This window comes from Miscanthus floridulus, chromosome 7, assembly GCF_019320115.1.
Source record: "Miscanthus floridulus cultivar M001 chromosome 7, ASM1932011v1, whole genome shotgun sequence".
Lineage (NCBI taxonomy): Eukaryota > Viridiplantae > Streptophyta > Magnoliopsida > Poales > Poaceae > Miscanthus > Miscanthus floridulus.
The window spans coordinates 97,473,004-97,493,667 of NC_089586.1; the positions used below are offsets into that span (position 1 = coordinate 97,473,004).

The 20,664-nt window shown below is 43.9% G+C and overlaps 2 pseudogenes; one reads left to right on the plus strand and one right to left on the minus strand.

Moving 5' to 3' along the window:
- Positions 1-553: 553 nt before the first annotated feature.
- Positions 554-2,434, plus strand: LOC136463896 (glutathione S-transferase T3-like; annotated as a pseudogene).
- A 327-nt stretch (positions 2,435-2,761) lies between these two features.
- Positions 2,762-4,101, minus strand: LOC136463897 (protein ALP1-like; annotated as a pseudogene).
- Between the last annotated feature and the right edge of the window lie 16,563 nt (positions 4,102-20,664).

The following is a 20,664-nucleotide window of genomic DNA, read 5'->3' on the forward strand; positions in this document are numbered from 1 at the left end:
CTCATAGTCTCTTGTGCCTGCAATTATGCATTAATCTGGCATCACTTGGTTTGGTTTTTTTTTCGTTTAGTTTTTTTGGTTTTATGAATTTGTATCTGGTTGGGTAGATGTCTTAGGGGGGGAAAAACAGAATGCCATGAGATAAAACCCTGAAAGTCTGCAAATTAATTTATCTTACATTCAATGGGGCTCGAAAGATAATCTGGCGATGCAAAACGCACGCGTCATGCTGGCTTGACTAAGTTCTTGTCTTCTTGGTCCCAGCTTAGGAGTTGTTCGGCTGATGGTTTCTACGACTGATAAGTCGACTGAAACTGATCTACAGTGGTTCTTTATGAAATAACATTGCTTTAGGCATGCCCATGATTGATATATTGCTGTAGTGTCAACGTCTGGTTTCTCTGCGCTGTCATAATCCAGCAAAACCAACGAAATCAGTCTGGTTCCAAGAGCATCTCCAAGAGTTTGCCAAATCCACTTGCTATCCTTCTTTTTTTTTTGGCAAAACTAGAAAATTGACCCTCCAATAGTTTGGTAAATGACTTGGCATCGAGCAGCACCGCACGCGCATATTTGCGCGCGGCCAAGTCACTTGCCATCGCGATTTCGGCCTCCGCCGCCTCCTCTCCCGCGCGCGCCAGGACACTTCATGTGCTCGTTTCCGCGCGACCCAGGACTCGTAGCGGCGATAAATCCCCGCGCGCCCCTGGACTCCCAGCGATCAGACGAGGAGTCGCGCCCAGACGAGGAGTCACGCAGTCGCCCCGCGCCGGCCTGGCAAAGAAGCTTCGACAGCTGCTGCGTGGTGTAGGTATGTTCTTCCTCGACCTAGGATTATTATTTGGTGGTGATAGCTAGAGCTAGTGCCCTTGATCTGAGAGTCAAGGTAGGGTTCATATTATATTGTTTCTGTACTATGCCATCAACTATCAGCCTGTTCGCTTGCTCGTAAACGATCGTAAATTTTCAGCCGGAAACAGTGTTTTTCTCTCACACCAAACCAGCCAGCAGTAAATAATCCACGATCGTTTACGGCCTCCCGAACAGGCTATATAGTGTTTCTGTGAACTTGCACAGCTACCTGTCATATCACAACTTTTGATGATCAAGGCTTGTGTTTCCGTGAACTTGCACAGCTACCTGTCATAGTGTCATGTGAAGTACTAGTAGCGTTATTTTCATTTGTACACAGTTTTCAATCAATAGATGTACCTATGCACTATTTTATTGCCATAGTGTTAAAAACAAATCACCATGTTTGTCATCAATAGTATTGTGAAATTACTGTGTTTATTATTTCATTAACCGTGTGGGTCATCAATTTTTTGTAGACTAGTCAAGATGGATGGAGAAGATGGAAATTTCTTGTCGGACATTCTTCTCAATGGAGAAGATGGTACTGTTGCTGGTTTGGACGACATGAACTTTGGATTCACTCAAGACACTCATACTCATGACGAAGTGCAAGCTAGCCGCAATACAAAGGGAGCCAAGAGGACAAAGAATTTTCATTGGAAGGAAGACGAAGTTGTATGCTCGGGCTGGTTGAATGTTAGCAAAGATCCCATTAATGGTGCCAATCAATCTCGTTCAACTTTTTGGGGAAGAGTTCATGCTTACTTTGAGAAGCACAAGAAAACTACAGCTGAGAGGACAGAGAGTTCCATTATGCATAGGTGGCTGACAATTCAGTTTCAAGTGAACAAGTTTTGTTCAGCCTATGAGGCCATTCTACGTAGGAATCAAAGTGGGTTAACTATCGAAGACAAGGTATGTAACATGTGTTGTTTTTACTTTAACTTTGATTATTTGTAAATGATATATAAACTGACAATTTTCCTGTACAGATTAACGAAGCAAAAAAGTTGTATGTGGAATTAGACAAGGACAAAAAAAACTTTTGGTCTTCTACATTGTTGGACCATATTGAAGGAGGAAGACAAGTGGAAAGCGAAGATGATAGAACTTGCTGAGCTGGAGAAAGAGAAACAAGCAATCAAGAAAAAACAGAAGGTGTCCAGGCCGAGGGAGGAAGAAGCCACTAATAATGATCAAGTCGTAGAAGTTGATGCTGAAGAAACTGTACCAAGGAAAAGGCCAGAAGGGATAAAGAAGGCAAAAGAAAATTTGAGGCGTGGAGGTGGCGAGGCTTGCATGGAAGCTTTGGACAAGATGATGGCAAAGGAGGAGGTCTTGGACATGGAAAAGGAGAAGGCCAAAGAGGAGAGGTTCATGGCTACACTAGAGCTAGAGAAGGCTGCACTAGAGCTAGAGAAGAAGAGGGTGGCAAATGAAGAAAAAAAAAGCAGAAGCGAAGCTACTCAAAGAGGAAAAAGAAATTATGTTAGCGGACATGTTCTCCCTCAACCCGATCCAGCGTGAATGGCTTGAGACGATGCAGAAGAAGATTGTCGAGAGGCAGCGTGAAAATTAAGTTTAGTTCTTATATAAGTTTAGTTATGAAACCTTTAGTTCAAGGTCTTGTTATATGAGTCGTTCACTTATGAAACCTTTACTTCAAGGTCTTGTTATATGAGTTATATGAGTTGTTGAGTTGTTGAGCAGAATCATTATTTAAGTTGCAGTTCAAGTATGAATTAAATTAGTACATGGCGTGCTAGCTGTGTTGTGCTAGCTCCTGTGTTGTGCTCGTCAGTACATGCAGGCGCTGTTGCTCACGGCAGAATCTGTCGTTGTCCATGCACTGAATCAAAAGATTTGCTGAATATTTAAGTAAAAAAAGATTGCATCTGAATATAAGCTAATATAAATCAGGATGATGGTTCCACAGGTGCTCGATGAGGTCTTCTTTCAACTGCAAATGAGTTTCCTTGTCTCTGATCCTTCTGTGCGCATCAGTGTATTCATCAAGTGTACGAGTAGGTTGGCCATGAGCAGGTTCTACATTTTCACCACCGTAATCAAAACGCTCGTTAGGGTCAACCACAAATCCTTCATCTTCCACAATCATGTTGTGCATGATCACACAAGCCCTCATAATCTTTGATAATGTCTGTATGTCCCAAATGCGAGCTGGTCCTCGAACAATGGCAAACCTAGATTGAAGAACACCAAAAGCTCTCTCGACCATCTTCCTCGCTGCTTCCTGCGCTCTAGCAAAATATTGGCTCTTGTTCCCCATAGGAAGAGTGATCGACTTGACTAAAGTAGCCCATGTGGGGTATATGCCATCTGCAAGATAATAGCCCATCGTGTAATCATGGCCATTAACCGAAAAATTCACTTCTGGAGCTCTACCTTCTGCCAAGTTATCAAACAAAGGAGACCTATGAAGAACATTGATGTCATTGTGAGACCTGGGCATTCCAAAGAAGGCATGCCATATCCAAAGGTCAGCCTCCAAAATGATAGTGGGCTTCTCCACGTGCCCCTTGTACTAACCCTGTTTTTCGTATGGACAGTTCTTCCACGCCCAATGCATACAATCTATGGACCCTAACATTCCTGGAAAGCCTTTTTGCTCACCGATTGCAAGTAAGCGTGTTGTGTCCGCCTCATTGGGATATCTGAGGTACTCTTCTCCAAACAGTTCATCAACTGCAACAACAAACCTCCGTAGGCTCTCAAGTGCAGTACTTTCGCCAATGCAAACGTACTCATCTGTCGCATCCGCGAGAACCCCATAGCTGAGCATACGCATTGTGGCAGTGATTTTTTGGAAGCAACTCAAACCAAGTACATTGGCCGCGTTCCTTTTCTGCACAAAGTAATCATCATGTCCTTCAACAGCTTTCATTATGCGTAAGAAAAGCTCCCTAGACATCCTATACCTGAACAAAACAAAACTAAAGTTTAACAACTCGACTAATATTTAAACACAGACAACAAGTCAATCTGAAGTGAAAGAACAGTAACCTTTGACGGAATATTTTAGGGCCGTATGTTGGATTTACGGCCAAATAATCTTGAAACATCCTCTCGTGGCCGCCTTCTCTATCACGGTAAAGAACTATGTGAACTAGGACAGAGCCACCATGTTTTTTTCGCATTGGCAAATGTGTCCACAGTTACAGCAGCCGCTAATATCTCAAAATCATCATCATCCAACTGTCTTCGAAGAAGGGATCTCTTCCTAGGCATGGTTCTTGACCGACAAATGTTCTGGAATATGAATAACCTAGATCACCTGGAGGCGGATGGGACCTTTCCTCAGTACATTGCAAGAAACAAAAGCATATAGGTGTTGCGATACAATATCGACAAACTGAATCTGAAGATATGAATTTCGATGATGGCCACCACTACAATATCGAGAAACAGAAAGAGACTTCGGCAAAACTATGAGCTGTTGAACCGATGGGGAAGATCACCTTGAGGTCTTGGAGGAGATGGGCGCCTAGCTTGGTGGATGATGTAGCGATGTTGGGTGCCTAGCTCGATGTAGGAGATCGATGATGGCCACTAGCGATGATGCAGCGCGGCGGAGGAAGAGATGTCAGTCCGTGGAGGCGGCGCCCTTCACGCCCGCACGGAGTAGGTCGCGCGGCCAGGCGTGGAGTCACGGCGCGTGGCCAGGCGAGGAGTCACGGTGAAAAACAGTTGATCCGGTTTGCAAGTGGGCCTACTTTTTTAATTTTGCCAAGCCCAAATGGCAAACTATTGGAGATACTATCTTTTTTCACTTGCCATATGTTTTAGGCACTTGCCAAATCACAAGATTTGCCAAGTCAATTTTGGCAAACTCTTGGAGATGCTCTAAGGATGGCACATTTCTCAATGGCAAGTTTTTCTCTTTTGTTACCCCTGATCGATAAAATCTGTAATCGTAATCCATATATTACCCATGAGCGGATAAATCATCGGCATCAAAGTCTTAATACAAATTGACAGTTTTTAGCAATTCGTTTTTTGGTTATGACAACAATATACTCTCTTCAGTCCAGTTTATAAGACGTTACAAATTATATATTGCTTATTTATTTATTTTATTTTATTTTGTTATTATAAGAGATAAGTTTGTAGTTATTGGATCGTTTATTTGGTTACGAATTTAACATTATCAAGTTTGTGTTACAATATCCAAAAATTATCGGCTAAATTATATTTATCAAAAACTAAAATTTTTGACTCTTGACATACATGAAATGCCTTATAAACTGAAATGGAGGGAGAGCTGTTGGGGATCAAATCTTCTCGGTCGGCATTTCACCGTATATAAACTTACATTACCCATAAGAACGGCCATGTGCCGGTCCGATACAATCATGCACTAGCTGGAATTTTTTTTAAAAGGCGACAAAAGCTTTGCCGATTTTTTATTAGACGGATAAAAGGGAAAAAACACATTAATTACAGAGTTCTATGTGGAAAAAGGAAAACTACCAACTACCAAAACTAGAGGAACAGCAAACAAAATAGAGCGCCAACTCCCTAAGAACCGAAAACAACCCGGAAGAAAGACTACTCCCCGCTATTGATGGGTCTTGTTGTCGACCGGAACTGTTGAATATCATCTTTGCAAAGTAGGGCGACTTGTCTTGGTTGTAAAGATTTTTGTTGGAATGTTCTTCTATTATGTTCCTTCCCAACGTTCCACCAGAAGTAGATCATAATTCCATCTATCATTTTCCTTTGCCTTCTCGACTAGCTGGAATTTGGAAGTACGTTATCTGGGAAGTTGTTGAAGCAACGCTACTTTATGTTTTTTTTGGAGGCTATCCGGTATCAGATTTTTTAAAATTTTAATTCTTTTTTAAACAATATTTTAATACTAATCCCAAAAAAAAGTATTTGTAAATCTGAAACTTTTGGTGGCGCCAGCGCACCTGGCGCGACTTTACCACGCTCCGTGGCACTCATGTTTGACCGATGCTGGCGTGGCGTACCGTGGGTCCTGCCCTATCGCGCTAGCAACTTAGGCGCGACAGAGCTGCCGCGCCAGACGGGCTACCGCGACAGGCCGAGTTAGGTTTTGGCCAGCCCGGCCCATTTCTTTTCTCTCTCTGTCTCTCTCGCTCACTCGCGTTCGCCCCCAACGCCGCGCGCCGCTGCCGCTGTCCCATGAGCAGCCCCGCAGCCACGCCACCCCGGGCCCTCCCACTTCGTGCACCCTCTGTCTCCCTCTCCCTCTCCATCTCCATCTCCCTTCGTTCCTGAGTCGGTTAGGGAAGAAGAGGGCGCGACCTGGGTGCCGTCGCCACTAGGACGCCTCCACCGCCACCTCCAGCCATCCTAGCCGTCTCTGGTCACCGCAGGGGAGTTGAGCGGCTGCTGCTGCTACTCCCTCTCTCGTCGTGCCGCGCCGCAGGCGTACGGTGCCAAGAGAGGCAGGCGCCCCCGCCGCTGCCAGGTGGTCTGCCGGTGGCGGCGCCTTCCCCCAACACTGACCCTCACCTCCATCGTTCGTGGAGTCACGTAAACAACCAGGTTAATCTTTTCCCCTCCATTTCTTGATTTCTTGCCTCATCAGTTCAATGACTAGGGTTAGGAAATAAGGGATGTTGTGAATGTTTTTATCGTTGCTTGTTGGTATTTGATGCATAGATTAGGTTTAGGATATACTTTGCCCGTGCATTGGACGTAAACTACGTGTTGCATGGATGTAGGTAGTTGATGCATGGTGGATTTAGATTGGTATGTTTGTTGCCTTTGGTGACATCATTGTGAAGTTTGAGTTATTATAGTGTATTAGTGAATGGATATGATTTATTTCTGAAATGCGTAGTTCATGTGTTGTTGATGTGTTGGTTCGTATTTTGTAGATGGATAGGTTAGTGTGAATGTTTCATGGTGGCAAAGTGAAAGCAAACAGGGAGTTTGAAAGCATGCACGAACATGTTGAGTTCTTTAGTGGACCTCCTACCTTTGATGGTTTGGTTAGCAAGTGCCAGGATAAATTTGGGTGGCCACTAAGTTTCAGAGGCAGATTTGACTGTGGGAAGAAACGAGCACATTATGTGTTGATGTGTTTGTCATGTGAGGATGAATGGAAGAACTACATAGAGGTTGTCAAGAGTAGTAGTGTTAGGTGCTTAAAAGTTGTTGTGGAGAAGGGGTCTAGCCGAATTATGGTGGCCGTGGATGATAATGTGGATATGGAGCCCGTACAAAACCTTACCCAAGACGAAGAGTTGTAGGCGGTTGTCGTTAGAGAAGTTGATAGGTCATGTGAGCCCGGTGCCTTGAATGATGATTTTGATGAAGAAACGTTTGATGAGGACGATGGCAACAGAGATGGAACACATGATATGGATGACATATCGCAAGGATTGGAGGATGACGAAGTTGATGTTACCTCCGCAGACGAAGATGACTTTACTTCAGGGACAAGTACTTCGGATGATGTTTTGGAGGACAAGTATAGGTCTGAGCCTAGTAGCGAGGACAAAAGTGATTGTTGTGAGGGAGGGTTTCCGAACGCAATAGGAGTCCCAACTGATGGGTCATTGAGAATGGAGTACAATGATGTTGAATTGAGGCAATTGAAGGTTGTCCATGTGGAGGTACCCTCGGTACCAAATTTCATGGATATTAGTATGGTTGACCAGGCAACATGTGACACCAGTTTGTCATTGTTGGCCGATGAGGTACCAGATACCGAGGAGGTAGAGATTAAGAAGGGAATGGTATTTGATACATTGTAGCATCTTAAGTATTTCCTGATGGATTATGTTGTTCGGTTTCACAGGCCGTATTATGTGAGCCACTCTGACAAGAACAAGAGGTACATGATCCTTTGCAAGAATAGATGTTAATGGGGTCTATGGGCTCGGAGGTAGAGAAATGAAAAGTGGAAGATTCACAATGTGAGGCAACCTCACACATGTCGATCTTCGAAGCCGAAGGGTGTGCACGCCCAAAACATAGCCCGATACCTTGGTCATCATCTTGTTGGCATGGTTAGGCCGATAGTGACACATCTGTTTCAAACATGATCAAGACCATATTTGGGTTCACTGGTTATAGAGTGAAGTACTCAAAGGCATGGCGGGCAAAGCAGCATGCTATAGAGTTGCCATTGTAATACCTCTGGTGTTACGAGCTCGCTAAGCACTGAGATTATGGCCTGAGAAATAGATCTATAAGTATAGTGAGTGAGTTTAATAAAATGCAATAATGAAAATTCGAACAAGAAAATAAGAAAAGTAGTTTTAATTGTTGGGCATGAAAAGCAATTTCTATAAACAAAAATAAAACATAACTTATATTTAGTACTTAAATAAAAATTGATGTACAAGTTTTGTAGATGGAAATGCAACATTAACTTTTGGGAAACAAAGGTTGTTAATTAGTGTTCTTGGAAGCTCAAAAATCAAATTGAAAATTAAAATTAGCCCTTTTCGTTGAATCAGCAAAAAATTGAAGTGGTGTTAAAAGTATCATTTTGGCGAATTATATTGAACAACTAGTTAAGTAGTTCCTAGATGTTTTGTTTCTACAAGTTAGTATGACGTATGGACTAGTGTGTGAAATGTGTAGTGGTTGAAATTAATTAGGTTTAGGCATATTAAAAATTACGCCAAAAGCGCTAAAGGTTGTTAGTTCTAGCTAAGTTCTTATTCTCTCTAAGTCGGAAACGATGATAGTAGACAATGCCGTTTTGACAATCAAATTCTAACAAAAATTGTTAGGCACCAACTTCATGTTCTTGTACTGTTGGTTGCCTCTAAGCGAGTACTTGAGCATGGCTTAGGTGATAGTGGTGTTGGGTGTCACAATACTCTCGTAGAAATTGCCCTAACTTCGCTAGAATGCGTTGAGGTAGGTTGTTGGCGCCCTGCTCCTGAGCCAGCGCCAAGCGTGACGACCTCACGTTGGCATCTCTATATCTTCCACGCGGGTCACCCTTCGGCCATGCTGGTTGCCTGGTTACGCAGTCCTTAGGGGCTACAAGAGTCTCGAGCTCTTGCCTTAATCTCAACCGAGCTCTAACAGGTGGGTTTCCAAGCTTTAAAATGCGTGCACATCAGCTATTGTCACCCCTCGGTCTGGGTTTGCGATCACCGCGTGCATGGGCGCTGTTGGCGCCAGGCGCAGACCATGCTCGGGCTACTGCCGCTGGCCAGTTCACACGCCTAGCGGAGCCGCGTAGCATGTATGGCCTAGCATTGGCTGGTCCTGGCTGGTCGAGGCTAGGCTTCCATTACCACGCGCACGTCGCGCTTAGGTGACTGGCCATAGTGCCGCGCGCAGAGCAAGCCGTGGCTACGGTGGTCGTGGCTCAGCAAACGTGGTGCCCACCTCACCCTTTGATCCACCTACCGCGTCATACCGAGCATGATCCATGGCTTACCGCGTCTAGGTCGCCGACCCCGGTAGCCGTGGTGATGAGATGTCTCCTTGCCCCGCCCCGCTAGCTGACGCCGGCACGATCTGCTCGGGTCCGGTCGCTCCAATTCAAGCGCATCGCGCCAAGCTCTCCCATGTTCTAAGAGCGTGTAGGTTCGTCGGAAAAGGCACGCCGCCGCCGCGGTTAGCTGCTCGCCACTGCCGCTCCTAGCAGTATGCCGCTAAGTCCCTAACCGCCACTCATGCTTACGGATTTTGCCGTAGATGGTGGTCGGCCTGTTATTCCTATCGCAGTGGGTCTAGCTTGCCCGGTGTTGTCGCCGTTACCGTCGGTGTGCCACACCACCGCACGCGGGTACGCTGAGGGCTGCCCCAATGCAAAGGCAGCACATTCTATGGTCTTTAATGCAAAGCCTGAGTCTGTAGTAATAGTGCTCCATTGCTCCATTTGATTAACCGAAAGCCCGAGCCCTCTTTTGCAAAAGAGCTGCTCACATGCGGGTTCCCCCGCCTTGGGCCGTTGCCGCGCTGGGCCGCCGAGCTAGAAAGGTTGCCACTGGTCCTTTTCTTTTTCTAAAGCATTTTTCAAATTAGTTTCTAAGGTAAATTTATAAATTCAAGATAAATTTATGTAGATGTCCAAAAATTATGAAACTAATTTTGTTAGACTCCTAAAATCATGATCTATCTACTAATATATTTTGTTCACATAATTTTATAATATTCTTAGAAGCTTTATAATTAATTTGAGATACTTAATAAGTTAATATTGTCAAAATATAAACTTATAGGAATTGTTGTGGTAAATTGGTGATAGTGTTGGCTCTGAAATTTTTACAGTAGATTTCTAACAATATTAGGTGCTCACTATAATTTTTGTAGCTCCATAGGAATTAGTTTGTTAAGGTAACTAAATGAGCCCTACTACGAAAATATTTATTTAATCAATCAAATGTCAAAATTAATCAAGGGTTTGTAGAACGAAAACATTTTCTGGAAACGAGTCTTACTTAACAACGTGGATACGTAGACTAGCACGTTAGAGTTATCTCGTTAGCTTGTGAGGCATAATCGAATTTTTAAGAGTTTCGAGTGTCGTTGATTATTTACATCTATGCGTTGCATCCACGTATATCATAATAGGAACAACGATGGATCGTGGAGATGATTGAAGTAGCGGAAAAGATGGTGCCTTGATGATCATATCACCATGATGGAAAGCTAACTTGGTTATATTTTTTCCAGGCAAGCCCCGATGCATAACCCTTACTTTTCTATACTTTATATTATGTTTGTGCATTTAGTTTAAGGAGTTGAATGAAAACCACTTGCATATATATATCCTTATCCTATGAGTCTTACTAGCATGACAAGATCGTGTAGATTGCTATGCTATAGGACTTCGGTAGAAGTCGAGTGATTGTCTATCACCCGCGAGAGATATGAAAGATATTATTATTGCTATTATATTATTATCACCTGGAAAATATATATGAATGATAATTAGAGACCGGGTGGAATGGTACTTTGGATTTGGACTTGGTTTGGCATTTGAGCGAGGCTCGGGTTGCACTTGTTCCGCCTGTGTTGGTTAAGGATCGGCCATTGCATTGGGTTCTAAGTAGGTCACAGACTTATTATCCTAAGCACATACTTATTTATGGGAACAGGGAAGGCTCGCTGCTCTCTTATCATGGGTTCCGGCTCTTTTCAAACCGACTGATTGGAGGCGAGGATGGTGGAGGTCTAAGCACCACACTAGGTCCGGGACTCAGGTGTGGGGGCTTGGACTCCAAGTTTAGACGGGGACCTAGACCCCTTGACAGGAGAGTAGTGGGTTGGTCCTGCTTATATCTGGGGTACAAGCAGGGCATGTGTGTCGTGGTACCCAGCTGGGCACATTGATTCGTAAATCGTTGGGTAATCCGGTACGGCTTGTCTATAGTCTAGCACCGTAGTAAGAATTGGAAGATGAAAGATGGTAAAATGATACTGATTGCTTACCACCTGCTTGAAAGTAGCACAGGTGCTTACATAGAATGGTTAGTTAATGAACTAATGCTGACTGCTAATAAAAATTGAATATAAGGACGCACGTTTAGTAATGCTTCAGTAGCTACAATAACCCACAAGCCAGATAGCCTTGCATATCCTTAGAGTCTTTTGTTTTCTCCTGACGGGTAAGTCTTGCAGAGTATAATTGAGTACTCAGGGTTTGTTCTACCCTGTTGCAGGTGACAGGAACATAAGGAGCTGACACTTGTATGTGAAAACCTCCTGATGGGCACAACGAGGATTTCCTTAACATTACGGACATAGAGTTTATTTGAAACTTCCACAAAAAATGTTTTACAATGGAAAAACTTATAACATGTTATGCTGGATATAACGGATCATCATGTTAACATTTAACTTGTCATTAAAAGAGTTTATTTCCACTGAAACGCTGATAACATGGGTATATTTTATTGCTATAATCAATAAATATTATACTTTGATGTTGCATGGAAAGTGATGTAAGAAATGGCTAAAATGTTGTAAGCTTTATTCTCTCATTTGTGATCCTCATGGAAAAATGTGGATTTTTGGGTTCTCCCTTGGGGTGTGCTCGACGAAACTACGTAATTTGGTGTCCTCCCTTGAGTACTTAGTGTCTAATGGAAGACAAGTATTCCTATGAGGCATTAGATTAGGTGGTTCTGCCATAGCTATGGGCGATTGGAAAGAGGCATACAACCAAGTTTCTAGGATTCTAAGTGTCATAAAACACTACAATCTAGGCCTTAGGTGGCATCCTTATGTGGGCTGCATTGTCATGGACGTGGATGGCGTTCCAAAGCATGTTCTATAGAGAGTTTTTTGGTGTTTTGCTCAGTCCATGGAGGCATTCAAGCATTGTCATCCCTTAGTACTTGTTGATGGTACATTCCTAATAGGCAAGTACAGGGGTGTATTAATGATTGTCGTTGGAGTGGACCCAAACAATCAACTTGTCCCTTTAGCATTCGCTTTGGCTGAGGGTGAGAACGACGACAGTTGGTGTTGGTTCATGAAGCTTGTGAGACAGAATGTGCTATGTTCATCTCGAAACATATGGTAGCTGTGAAAGAGCATGTATATGGATGCCCTCCTCTTGAGCATCGGTGGTGCATGAGGCACTTTGCAACCAACATATGGAGAAGGTAGAAGAAAAGGTGGTAGTGCAGAAGTTGAAGTCACTATGTGGGTGTCAAACCAAGGAAAAGTTCAATGAGATGCTTGCATAGTTATAGAAGGTCCTCAATGCTAGGGCAAAGAGTTGGCTTCAGGATCAGATGCCTCAAAGGGACAAGTGGGCTCTTGCATTCGATGCTGAAGGTCTTTAGTATGGCATGATGACTACCAATTGTTCATAATCGTTTAACAAGGTGTTCAAGGGTATGCATGTAGTCCCCATGTCAGGTATTGTGGAGTACTCGTTTAGGAAGTGCAATGAATACTTTGTCAATTGATGGAACATAGCAAAGGCGTCCAAAGAGAAATAGGGTAGAGCTAGTATGAAACACTTGGATCTCTCAGAGACGATAGCTTCCAACCAAGTGGGGGAGGCGTTTGGGCCATCGAGGTTAGTGTACAATATTAGGTCAGCCGAAGGAACGAACCCAAGGGTCGAGAAGTACGGTGGTAGTAATTATAGGGTGGACCTTGAGAAAGCAGAATGCTCTTGTAACATTCCACAACTCCTCCATGTCCCTTGCTCGTATGTCATTATAGCTTACAGATCCAAGGGTCTAGACCATGAAGGTGAAAAGTTCATGTCGCCTTTTTACCTTATGTCAAACACTCTCAAAGTGTGGGAGTCGAGCTTCGAGCCTTACCTAAATCCGACACAATGGTCCGAGTACTACGGGTTGGATTATGTTCCCGATCCAGACCTTTTGAAGACAAAGAAGGGTAGAAGAAATAAAAAGTGGCTCCGAGGAGTTATGGATGCATCAAACGGGTATGGTGAAGATATGTATGGTTTTGGCGACTTTGATCAGGCACCGGGACAGGTCCGTTGCTCCAAATGTCACAAAATCGGTCATATCACTGCCACACATAAGAAGCGTAAGAAGTCAAAGAAATTAGAAACACAAAACGGGAGTCATAGTGGTTCAAAGGTTAGAAAGGTACATACATAAATTAAAATGGGTGGTGCTTATATATTCCATGCATTTGTTCGTTGTTTTTGTACCATCTAGCAAGTTTTATTTACTTTTTCCATATTCTAACATTGTCTCATCGTTTTCACAATTGCAGCATGGCACACCTGCAGTTCCCCCTTCTTGAGACCTACTATGACAAGGACCACCGAGCGCACTTGATGGTCGACAATGGTGATATAAGTGATTTGCACACAATATTTCCTTTTCATGTATAATGTCTTTAACCTCGCTATCGATTCTAACATTGTTTTTTTCTAGGCCTTGGCCTCGCTGCGTCCCTAAACTCACCAACCGCTCGAGTGTGACGAGCGCTATGCCCCGTACCTCTCAAGAGCAGGAGCCAGTTTTCTAGGCTTAGCTAGAGCTATCAGTGCTGACCTCCCAGACATGGATGGTCCCTTCCTCACCGCCTTCATCGACAGGTAACGTCCGGAGACCCATAGCTTCCACCTACCCTCTAGAGAAATGTTTGTGCTCATGCAAGACATTGGCTATATTTTGGGCCTTCGCTTGGACGGTCTGGTAGTGACAGGCATGGTAGAGCCATTGAATTGGAAGGATATGGTGGAGCAGTTTATCGGGCACTGGCCACCCGACCCTGAAGAAGGGAAGAAGGAGAAGAAGACGTCGGGTGTCAGCTCAGCCTGGTTGCGACAACACTTCAACAGGTGCCCTCCCCATGCACCAGACGACATCGTTGAGAGGCATGCTCATGTCTGGCTATGGCACATGGTGGCACAGTTCCTATTTCTAGACGCTTCTAGGAACACCATCTCATGGATGGTCCTACCCCAGCTACGTGAGCCATGGGAAAACATCGTCCAATATAGTTGGGAGTCTACCACTCTTGCTTGGTTGTATCGGCAGCTATGTGAGGGATGTAGGAGGGCCAACCCCAATTCCAACATAGGTGGTTGCACATACTTGCTTCAGATTTGGATTTGGGAGCGCATTCCTATCGGACGGGTGCATAGAGGTAGAGTTATGGTAAGTACCTTGCATTTAATTGCTATATGTGTTTCATTTACTGTGTGCACTATGTGAAATGCTTACAATTGTTTTGTTTTTTAGGCTTGGACACATGTTGACTATCGTCCCCCCCGTATGCTACCTTTGGATGGGAATTAAGTCGGTTCAGGGTCAGCCGCAACGGCGTTACATTCAATACTCCAATGATTTGGATGTTTTAACTCTTTAATCAGGTTCGTTGTACCACCGAGGCTTCCAATCATTTTTTTCATAAAGTATCAACACGACCATGTACTAATAACACAAGTTACAGGTTGAATGGGATCCATATGACAGGCAAGACGTACGGGAGTTGAACATGGCCCCATATGTTGAGGCTAAGGTGTTGTGGTGATCCAATGTAGCGATGATCTTCTACTATGTGGTCGAGCACCACTTGCCCCAAAGAGTGATGAAGCAGTTTGGTAGGAATCAAAATTTCCCTCTACAGCATGAGTCGACAACCCGCCAGTTGCATGAGTAAGCTGGACTTTGCATGTATCATGACTCACCATTGCATGCATCGTACAAGGCCTCAAAATGTAACATGTGTCATCCTTGTAGGATTTCAAGGAGGAAAAGGTTCAGCGGCAACGACTAGCTTCTGAAGCATCAAAAGTACGTGCAAGAGTGGAAAGCTAGAGAGAGGGTGGAACCGCATAATGGGGCTCACTGTGTGACCAACGACTACTGTGCGTACCTGGCATGGCTTCACAGGTCCACAAGAATGAGTGTGCATCCACCGCTGTCTAGCATTCCAATAGATGAAGAAGGGAGCGACGACGACGACCCCTATGATGTCACGACAAGGACGAGCGTACAGCCAGAGAGAGTGCCACTTGAGAACTACATGGTAAGCATTTTATTTGAACTATGCCTTGACGTAGTTTCACTTGGAAAGCATGTGGCAATGATGATTATGAATGTACTCTAGGTAAATCTGCTAGCTCACCTTTCTAATGAGGCCAGAGTTTACCTTAGACGTGCAGGAGGGATCAAGAATTCATACCTTGAAGAATTTGCCAAGGTAATACCCCTATGCCTATGTAAGAAGATGCACAAGTCAAAACATATTTTGAAATCAATTACTCACATAAGCGACACAAATGCCTTTGGAAAAAGGCTATCTCCCTCTTATCCTCGGCCTCCTTAAAGTTGTAGGCCTCCTTGTTTTGTCGCCAGAAGCTCATCAACTCAGCCTCGTTATTGTAAAAACTCAGCTGTCGACCGGTCACTCGAGGAAAGTCCTCTAAAATCCTGTTACGGGTCTTCCATGATGGCATCTTGACCCCCATACCTCATCCTCACCTCCATCTGCTTCTCCTCCCGCATCCAACGCTTGCTCTCTTTTTTGAGTGGCTAATGTATCTTCAGCCTCTCCACTAACTCTTCACGACCAGTGAAGTCCTCCCAATTGCATGTCCTCCCCACCTAAGCAAACACAAAGCAATGAGTAAACAAACCGGTGGCCTATGTTCATGTAGTAACTTCACCAGTTCAGTCAACTCACCCATAACTCAGACGGCCCTCCATAAGCATTACCACAGTAGTATCTGTATCCTAACTCAGACGGAGCAACTCCTTCGCGAGCCTTGATGCCACACTTGCACTTACGGTCCGGCATCTTTGTGCATGGCCATGGCTTAATGCCTGCTTGAAACTCCACAAATTCATACTCTTTCAGATAGTGCGATTTGGGTCCATAGTTGTACTCCTCAAAGTCACAAGATGGAAAGCCTCTCTGCAAAAAACAAATGTTCCAAGTGTAACATTGTATGTGCAAAATGCATACAAGCTTAGAGATAGATTGCTTTCATGAGAACTTACATAATCTGGCAATCCACAACGATAGAAGACAGTGAATGTTCCACGTTGGCTGGGAGTAGTTAATTGCACCGACACTCCACAATGTCATCTAGGAGGATTGGCTAGATGACGCAAAGCAGCGTCAACCTTCTCCACCTTTGTCATTTCCGGAGGATTCAATGGCAGCGGAACCCAACGGTCATATTCTGCATATGGAACACTCTTTCAGGGGGTCATAAGGAAACAACATAATCAACGGCTCGAATAATTCATCACCATCGATCCACTGATAGAAGTTGCATCCCTCTAGGTAGACATCAAGTGTCGGGAGACGTCGCTTAAGTTGGCAACAGTAGAATGCACGCCCAACTAACGCGGGATGCCTTGATTGCTTCACAAATACCAGTAACCCACGGTAACACAATGGTATTGGCTCTGCTGGTAGGAAAGGACCGATAGCACCATGATCCTTCGGATGGTGCACGAATTGGTTGTCATTTGGAACCACCATTGAACCTATTACAAAATAGTTCAACAAAGCAAAGATATGAACTAATACTATTACACAGTTCAACAACAATTTCTATCTCAATCATCTCTATAATCATGTAAGCCCATGAAGCCAAACCATAAAACAAACTTATTAAATATAAATGATGTCTATACATACATAGTCCAACTCATCTATACATCTAATCAACACAAAATACTTGAAATCACACACTTCTAAGAAGGTTTACTAACAACACTTCAACCAATACCGCTGTCGAAACCAGTGCCGTCAAACCATAATGCAGTGCCAACCAAAACTAATCAGAAAAATCATACAAGTTCAACAAGTACATAATGAACCATAATATATTAAACATGATTAGCCAAAGAAACTTTCATTAAACAAAAAACCAGAGCAGTATAAAAACCTTAACTAAACAAAAAAATAACAACAGAGGTGAGGGAGTCAAACCTCATGCACGGGACCGATCAAACCTGAAATGCAAATGCAAACTTCATCAAATACAAATAGAGGATGGGAGGAAGAGAAGAGAGAGAACACTACTGCATCATGTCACCTTGAGGTCGCCCAGTAGCAAGGGAGATAGATGAGAGGGAGGAAAAACGAGTTGGGCCGCGGCCTTTATATGGGCCTGTCACATCAGCCCACCTGGCGCGGCAGCTCTGTCGCGCCTGAGTAGCTACGCGACAGGGTGGGGCCCACGGTACGACACGCCAGCATCGGTCAAACATGATTGCCACGGTGGCTCGGCTTATCGTGCCATCGCATGTGGCACGACAGCGTGGTACAGTCACGCCAGGAGCGCTGGTGCGACAAAAGGGTCAGATTTGTAATTTTTTTGGATTAGTATTAAAATATTATTTAAAAAATGATTAAAAAAAATCCTCCAGTATCCAGTCTCAGTTTATATGCGAGCTGGAGAGCAGAGAGCACCCAAACGAAAAAAACAGACGAATGCAGTTGCTGAACGCCCAGATCGATCAGGCTAACCAGTAACAGGGGCGAACGCCCGACAAGTTATCCGGCAGTGCTGGGTCCAGCTCCAACCGCCCCAAATCAACTGTTCTTGAATGGGAACATGTCTTTCCATAGACGCCGTTCTTCAGACTTACTCGTCAGCATCATTGCTAATTCCAAACGCAAAACCTTCTCCCAGGTTGTAAACTTATTCCCTTTTATGCTCCTGAAGCTACCTCGTCGTCATTCGTCAAGTTGCTAAAAGAGCTTGCGAATGTCATTATGTTGCTCTGTAAAACAAGCTATCCTGGCATTGGGATATCTCTGAATCTGAACGCAATTATGGTACTCTGTAAAACAGGATCGAAGTTACTTAGTGTGGGGGAAAAAAGGTGCTCATAATGTGCCGGCTACGTCACAGGTCTAAACTAGGGGCAGCTCTATATTACGGATTAGTGTAATGCATCTGAAGTTCTAAACATGGGCAGCTCTATATAATATAGAATAACGGAGTTAGTGTAGTGCACTGGTATGAATAAGAATGTGACATTTAGTTGTTTTTGGCCCCTCCTGACAACTGAATTCTACCATGCACTTATACTATCTTCTAACTATATTTACACTGTCCTATTAATTATTATATTTTACAATGATTTCTTTAATTTAATTTATTGGACAGAGTGATGCAATTTCGAGATAACACAACTGTTATTTCTATAGATTGCATATCTCAGAAAATATATGCCAAATTGTTTAGAAAAACTTAAAAATTATTTCTATGCATTGCAGATATCAGAGAATATATGTCAAATTATTCACAAAGTGTTCATAAATTTCAGAACAAATTACAAATTGTTCACAAATTATGGTGGGACCCACCCTCCAACCTTATATCCCTTCCCTTACCCGTGAGCCGTACCCGTCGCGCCCTCCTCGTCGCCGGCCCTGCACGTCACCGGCTGCCAGCTCCACGTGCCCCACGCCGTGCCCGCCATGGTCGGGGCCGCGAGCTTCGAGGCTGGCAGCAGACTGGGGAGAATTGTCGGCGGCGAAGGGCTGGTGGCGGACTGGGGGCGGCGGCGCGGCTAGCCAGAGACGAGATCCGACACCAAACAGCCAGGCTCCGCTGATCATCCGACAGCCACAGATTCGGTTGATACATGGAGCTAAAACAACCGATAGTTGTTTAACATTCCTCATGAATAGACATTAAGATAAGCGAACTGAGCGTAACTCAGCTGGTTGGGTTCCTTGTGGTGGAACCTGCCCACCCGAGTTCAAGTCCCTGACTTGACACAACAGCAAGACGCCTGTGGTGACTTCGTCAATCTCAAGATTTGTCGCCCCAACTCAGTTCTTCGAAGGTGCTCATAGGGGTAGGGTGTGCATGCACGCGTTCATAGGGGTGAGGGTGTGCTCGTGTATGCGAGCGTCTGCATCTGTAATTGGGTCTCGCAAAAAACATTAATATAATGCTTTTTCCATTTTATATAATTTGCACTCATAGTGGTATATTTTAGGCCTAGTAGCTTACTAAAGATCTCAGAATATTAGCTCTTTGTACATGTTTACACTAATAAGAACAATACTACACTTAATTTTATATAAATAAATATAATAAGATAGGTATACATACTATACACAAGAAATGATTCAATGACTTAGATATACTATATCTTATATCATGCAAAGTATAATATCAAAACAACAACACATATAACCAGAGAGGTCTCTCTAGATAACATTATCCCGAAACACCCCCCCCCCCCCCCCCCCCCTCGCCCCTCCGAACTAAATGCCAAGTTTGCTTCCTCTTCCTTGCCTCATCACCCTCTGTCCACTCTCACTCTCTTCGTCTTTCTCCACCCACCCTACCCCACCATCAGTCTCTATTTGGCTAGTGTTGCCTTCAACCGCAGATAGGGTCATCCTACTCCTCCCATCCTCTCATGTCTAGGCCTAGCCGCCTCCCCTGCTGACCCTTCCAAACTTGTAAGGGGTCTCCTCCATCGCCACGACAAGTAGCGCCACCTGCCGCCTAGTTATCTCACAGACTAGTAACCTCCTTCTCCTTGGCCATGCATTTCTCTAGCCTTCGTGCTCTAGCAAACACAAACTTCACCATAATCCTATAATTTGAAACCATAAACCCTAGCTCTAACTAAAAGGCCTAGCTACCTTTGAGCACCACGGTCACAAACATTTAATTACAATTAAGATCATTCACTCTATCTCTCTCTAATAAGCTATAATTTTGAACCTTCCTCGCGTAAATCCAGCCTCAACAGCGTATGACATCGCCGACTAACTATCAGCCTGTTCGTTTCGGCTGAATTGGCTTATAAGCCATGGCTGAAAGTACTGCTGGCTGGTTTGGTGTGAGAGAAAAACAATGTTCAAGCCGTGGATTATAAGCCAGATACGAGCGAATAAGCCAAAACAAACAGGTTGTATGTTGAAATCTAATACGAAGGAGGGAACAGTGTTCACTAGTGACAAGAAAAACATTAATCGATTTCTCATGGCCCAAGAAGATGAGGAGAGGGAGGGGGAGGTAGAGAGAGTACTCCTCGTGTCCAAAAAGACCATAATTGTAGAGTTTGAATTTGATCACACAAAAAATATACATATAGGTACTATCACTATTACATTAGGTGGGTCCCAATTATTTAAAAAACATCATACGGCTGAAAAAGAAACAACCGTTCACACATAAATCTCTCTAGCCTCTGGGAGTTTCGGACTCTCTATACAAATCGCACCACTAGTCAAAAATAAAAAATAAAAAATCTGCCATACCTGCATGCGTGGATTAAGGGAGTACTCTACAAGGGCACTTTTGTAAATTCTCATCTATCATTGATTTTGTGCATGGTACTAGAAATGCAGTATTTGTGGCACAGAGGGAGTAGTTTTTCCTTTTCATGCAGCTCTAACTCAGCT